Genomic DNA, 6,000 nt, shown 5'->3' on the forward strand with positions numbered 1-6,000 from the left:
TGGCACGCGCTATCAATGTCTTATGACTTTCAATAGATTGTAGTTGTACAGCGTGTGATGCACACTGTGGATAGCATAATTACATGCTGTGAAAAGTCAAATTTATTGTAGTGAGGGAGTTTAAGGAGAAGGCATGAGGAGATCCATTATCTTCTAAATTTTTTCTAAAAAAAAGTATTTAATAACCGAGGATAATTCCTCAAATAGTTAAACTGATATTTATATTGACTCTAACCTGAAGATTTAAAGAATGGAAAGAAATACTAACATATAAATTTCAATTCCTATCTGGTAAAGAAATAAAAGAATTTCTATAAAAAAATATTAACAAACTCACAATCCTAAAAGTCCTAAACGGACTCAAAATACAAAAGATAGAAATTATCAAAAATATCTAAAATGTAAAAAAAAAAACTCAAAATTATCAAAAAAAATAAAAATTACTAATAAAAATAACAATAATCTTCGGATTCTCTTGCATCAGTCATTCCAAGTTAAAAAGAACTAGTTTTCAAGTTTAAAGTAGTGTCCAATGGTAGTCTGGGAAAAAGATCATCTAGCACTAAATCAATAAAATTCACTAGCAGCTACTAAACTTTAAAAATCCTCATTGATCTGTCGATGAGCATGACATCATGGATGCTGCTATTATCCATCTTCATGTTTCCATTTTTCAAGAAAACCAAACCCTTGGTTCCATCCGCCTAGGTGTTGGTTAGCATTTCCTTTCCAATCTTCCTCGAAAACAAGCAGTTAATCTTCGTTCAGATTATGTAATGTCTGTATTGTTTCTACCTTCCCATGATCCCATCCGGATCCAGTTTTCTTGTGATTGAGTGACCTTTGTTCTTAATCCCATCAGAAACCCTATGTTATGCATGGCTCTACCACTAGTGGTGTGAGCTTCCTTGCTCTGGATGAAGTATAGTATGCACCATTTGGACCACCATAAGTCACTATGGATCTTTGGAAAGTAAAAGTGTTACTCTGCGATTGTCATGTTGGAATGGTTGAAGTTGTTTTTATACTATATGATTCTATTCGGAAACTAAGAAAGTGAGTTGGTTAGAATGTGGATTAAATCACTATGACACAGAGGAGAAGCAGGGCGATAAGCTCTTCTAGGTTGATTAAGTCACAGGACCCCAAAAAAGAGCCAAGAATAAGGAGCCGAGAATCCTAGAAAGTCCCTAGCCAATAATGTCTGCAAGGCTACTAGAAGATAGATAAAGATAGATGGAATGTTAAAAGGGAGTCTGGGTTGCCCTGACCTTCCACTCCGACACTCAAGTCAGTGTATGAAAATAGTACTCTAATGAAATATATAAAGACTAAATATGAAATCATACAAGACTCGCAAAAGCGGGTCGGAGGCGTTGGCATAATGTCAGAGGTAGCACAGAGCCGAAGGACGGTCCTGGCGGGTTCAAGGCGCCGGTACGACGTCGGAGGCAGCATGGAGCCAGAGGGCAGCGTAAAGCTGGAGCCAGGCTGCACAGAGTCAGAGCCGGGATGCACGTGAGGAAGAAGACCAGAAATCGTAGAAAAGGGCCTCCATGAGGGAGAAGGTGATCGATCACCGAGGCGACCAGCATCGGCGGATGTCGCCGTCAAAGTTGGCCAACAGACGACCAGGGAGGTGGCCAGCAGGCGACCTGTGCTGGGCAGTGACCACGAAGTAGCAAAACTCTTCGTCTACCCTCTTCGGCCAAGAACTCTCAAAAAGCCAAAGAAAATAAAAATATGAAATCCCCAAACTGCCCTTTCCCTCCACGCGGCTCTCTCTTCTACTCTCACCGCATTACTCTATATGCCTAATTTCTTTTCTTCAATTGATTCTCTTCTGCTCATTGTTAGATTTTTCTCCTCCTCTGTTAGGATCTTCACGTAAGATGCAATCTAAGCACGGATAGAATAATAGTATATCATCATTTTAGCGAAGTCGAGATTAGAGTTAGACTCTATCTCTTTAAGACAAATTTGCTCCGCACATGGTGCTCACAAAACATAACAATCGTCTCTCAAGATACAATGACTTTATCTTGCAATAGTACCACTACAAATCACATGACCTCTAAATCAAAGAAGCTTCTAGAACTCTCCAACACAAGTATGGAATGCAATGCTTGCTTTGCTTGGAAGGAATTGAGTGAGTGAAATGAGGATGTGAGAGACATTATTTATACTTAATGAAGGGGTATAAGAACCTCTTGGTTCAATTAGACCTCATCCATTCATTTTGAATTGGATGATGTAAATAACATCTTTTCCTAAGAGATACACTACCTCTTCATTAAATGTCACCCTTTGAAAATCAATGAATGAGATTTAGTCATCCAAAGGGCACTTAAACCTTTCAAGTTGTATGATCAAGATTTGTCAATCTTGATCCAATGATTAAGATTTAATTTCTCATTTATATTAAATTTCCAACAATCCCCCATATAAATAAAAATTAATGCATGTATGTTATCACCTAAGGAGAGTTCAATCGAAAAAATATTGCATCAGGAGAGATAGCTTGTGGTTTGGAACCTTCTGTATTAGAGTACCATCAAATTTACCATTAGGGTCGATTTGTCCTAGAGAGGGGGGTGAATAGCTCATTGCGCTTCGTTGACTTGCTTCGTTGTTGTTAATATGCAACGGAAGGACTCCAAACAAGACACACAATGCTAACACAAGGATTTACTTGGTATCCACCTGAAGAAGAGTTGACTAATCCAAGGATCCACACACGACACACTCATCCACTATGAAAACACTCCTTTACGGTAACTACCAAAGGTGGAGAAGCCTTACACAAACTCTCAATACAACAAGAAAAGAAGAAGTAAATACACAAAATCTCTTACAAGATTTACACAAATGAAAACTCTAGCTCTCTTCTTCACCTTGTGTAGAACGCCTCTTGACCTTGGAAGTGCAGCAACACTTTTCTCCAAGAAGCTTCAAGAACTGGCAGAGAGTTGTGGAGAAGCTCGCGAAGAACTGCCAAAGACATCGCTCGCCAACGACTTTAACCTGTGCAACGGTCACATCCCAATAGATTGACCAATCGATTAGGGAGGCTTGAATCGATCGGCTGATCAGAGCTCCTCTGTGCTCTTTGGAATAAGACCTGAATCGATCGATCGATCGATTCAAGTATCCTCACGATCGAGCGAGAAAACCAGCTCCAATCGATCGACCGATCAATTAGAGGTGCCCAATTGATCGGCTGATCGATTAGAGAAGCTTCTGTGCTCGTGACAATTGCTCTCAATCGATCGGCCGATCGATTGGACCGCTGCTTGTCGCAGCACTCTCCTAATCGATCGGTTGATCAATTGGGCTTGGATCAATCGATCAGTTGATTGATTGCCCCAACCTTGACTTGCCTAAACTCAAGTCCAAGGTTCCCAAACCCAACATCCAGTCAACCATAACCTATTGGGACTCCTTCTGTCTAGCATCCGGTCAACCTTGACCTGCCGGGACTTCTTCACTAAGTGCCCGATCAACCCTTTGACCCACTTGGAGTTTTCTCCTCGTGCCAAGTGTCCGGTCCTCCATGACCCACTTGGACTTCCACCAGATGTCCGGTCAACCTTAACCCATCTGGATTTCCTTGTGTCAAGTATCCGGTCAATCCTTTGACCTACTTCAGCTTCCCAACACCAGGTGTTCAGTCAACCTTGACCCACCTGAATTTCTTCGCGTGTCTGGCTTCACTCACCAGGTCTTTCCTTCTGCCTGGCTTCACTCACCAGGACTTTCCATCTGCCTCGCTTTACTCACCAGGACTTTCCATCTGCCTGGTTTCACTCATCAGGACTTTCACCTAGCTTTACTCACTATGGTTTTCATCTGGCTTCACTGACCAGGATTTTCCCACTACCCGACTTCACTCACTGGGACTTTTACCTGCCTAGCTTTACTCACTAGGGTTTTCATCTGGCTCACTGACCAGGATTTCCCCACTACTCGACTTCACTCACTGGGACTTTTACCTGCCTAGCTTCACTCACTAGGTCTTTCACCTGGCTTCACTCATCAGGATTTTCCATCTGCCTAACCTCCAGTTAGGGCTTTCCCAGTCAAGTATCCGGTCAACCTTGACCTACTTGACTCTTCTTCATATCAAACTGGACATCCCTTGACCAGAGGGAATTGTATCAACAATCTCTCCAATTGGACGATTGCATCTGCAATCTCCAAGTATTGTTAAACATCGAAACCCAAATATCAAGACTCAAACTTGACTCAACTCAAGCTTAGTCAACCTGACCCACGGAATATTGCACCAACAATGTTCTCCTTTTTTATGTTTGACAATACCTTTAAATTAGGATAATCTCATAGCCTCAACTTTTTCTTCATATCAATGCATGAATGAGAGTTTCCTTCATTCTCTCCCTTCCTAGAGGGCAAACTCCCTTTTTAGGTAATGAAGGAATAATTTATACCCTACATTCTCCCCCAAACTTTCCTAGAGAAGCAATGAAGGCCTAACTTAAATCTTACATTCTCCCTTTATTGGCACACATCAAAAACTCTCCCCCTGAAGAGTTACTCAATGTTGTTCACAACCTCACATGTTGTTCACAGCACTACAATGAAGGTCTCATACCCTTCATTGTATCCAATGCTCATCCTTGAGCATGCTCCTTTTCAATAATGAAAATATCCAATCTTCCATTGTTCCCCAATGCTCGACCTTGAGCATTTATCCAAACGAAGGATTTACCACCTTCAATGGTTTCAAAAAAATATTTTCATGTTTTTAAAGAATAGCTCCCCCTAAAAACATGCTTCAAACTTCTGTCATTGCACCAACAATGACTTGGAATCCCTAAATCTTTAGAAACCCTAAAAAATTGAAGTTTTGAGATTTAAAAGATTCAATATTGAGACTAACCTCATCCTAAACTTCAACCTAGTGTTCCTTAACCAATCCATCCTTATTTTCATCATGAAAACCCCCCTAAATGTATACAAATATGTTTCAAGGGGTTAGAAATGATTAAAGGGCTAAAATGGCTTAAAGTGTTGAAATCAGACTTTCCCATCCAAAATTAGCCTTTTCAATCGATTGGGTTGGGGCTCAATCGATTGATATTTGCTCAATCAATCCACTGATCGATTCAGCAAGCTTCTGCTTGCATAAAACCTGCTTGAATCGATCAACTAATCGATTCAGCTAGGGTTGAATCGATTGGTTGATTGATTCAACGAGCTTCTACTCACGAAATTACCTCTCTCAATCGATCGCCCGATCGATTGAGACACTCTAATCGATCGCCCGATCGATTGAGACACTCTAATCGATCAGGTGATCGATTGAAGCTCTGCTTTCCTAAAATTCAATTTCAGTGAAATTCAGAAATACCCTAAAAATTCTATAAAATTCTAAAAATCATGAAAATTGTTGCAGATATTATTTAGGGTATATACTATCAAGGAAAAATAGTTTTCTAAGAAAATAGTTCTTATTTTCAAAGATTTTGTGTCTAACTTTTTAATGATGATTAATATCAAAAGATAGCCTTCACCAAGGTTTTCCAAAGTATATTTAAAATGTTTTTCAAAACTAATTTCCAACCATGTTCTTTGGGCTCAATGCACATGACTTGTACATTAGCTTTCCCAATGATTGGAGTACACATAACTATGTATTTAGATGAATTCAAAACTCAATAAGATACACTAAATCAACATCTTGAGTCTTGTTCATCATCTTAGCATCTCACTTGTATCTAATGTGTACTAAATCACATACAAGTCAACTTATAGTCTTTGTGAGATGTAGTTTTTGGTTTTGTCCTAAACTAGAGATCATGCATATCTATCTAGGCATTTTAGAAATATGAACATCCACCTAGGATGTCACTTGTTAGTAAATGTTATTGTCCTTAATTTCAAGGAATTAAAAATAATACATGATGATTTATGGCATACATCAAAATAAATGATTTTCAGAAGAAAATATATTATAGCTACATTATGTATGTATGACAT

Source organism: Zingiber officinale, chromosome 5B (genome assembly GCF_018446385.1).
Source record: "Zingiber officinale cultivar Zhangliang chromosome 5B, Zo_v1.1, whole genome shotgun sequence".
NCBI classification, from domain to species: domain Eukaryota; kingdom Viridiplantae; phylum Streptophyta; class Magnoliopsida; order Zingiberales; family Zingiberaceae; genus Zingiber; species Zingiber officinale.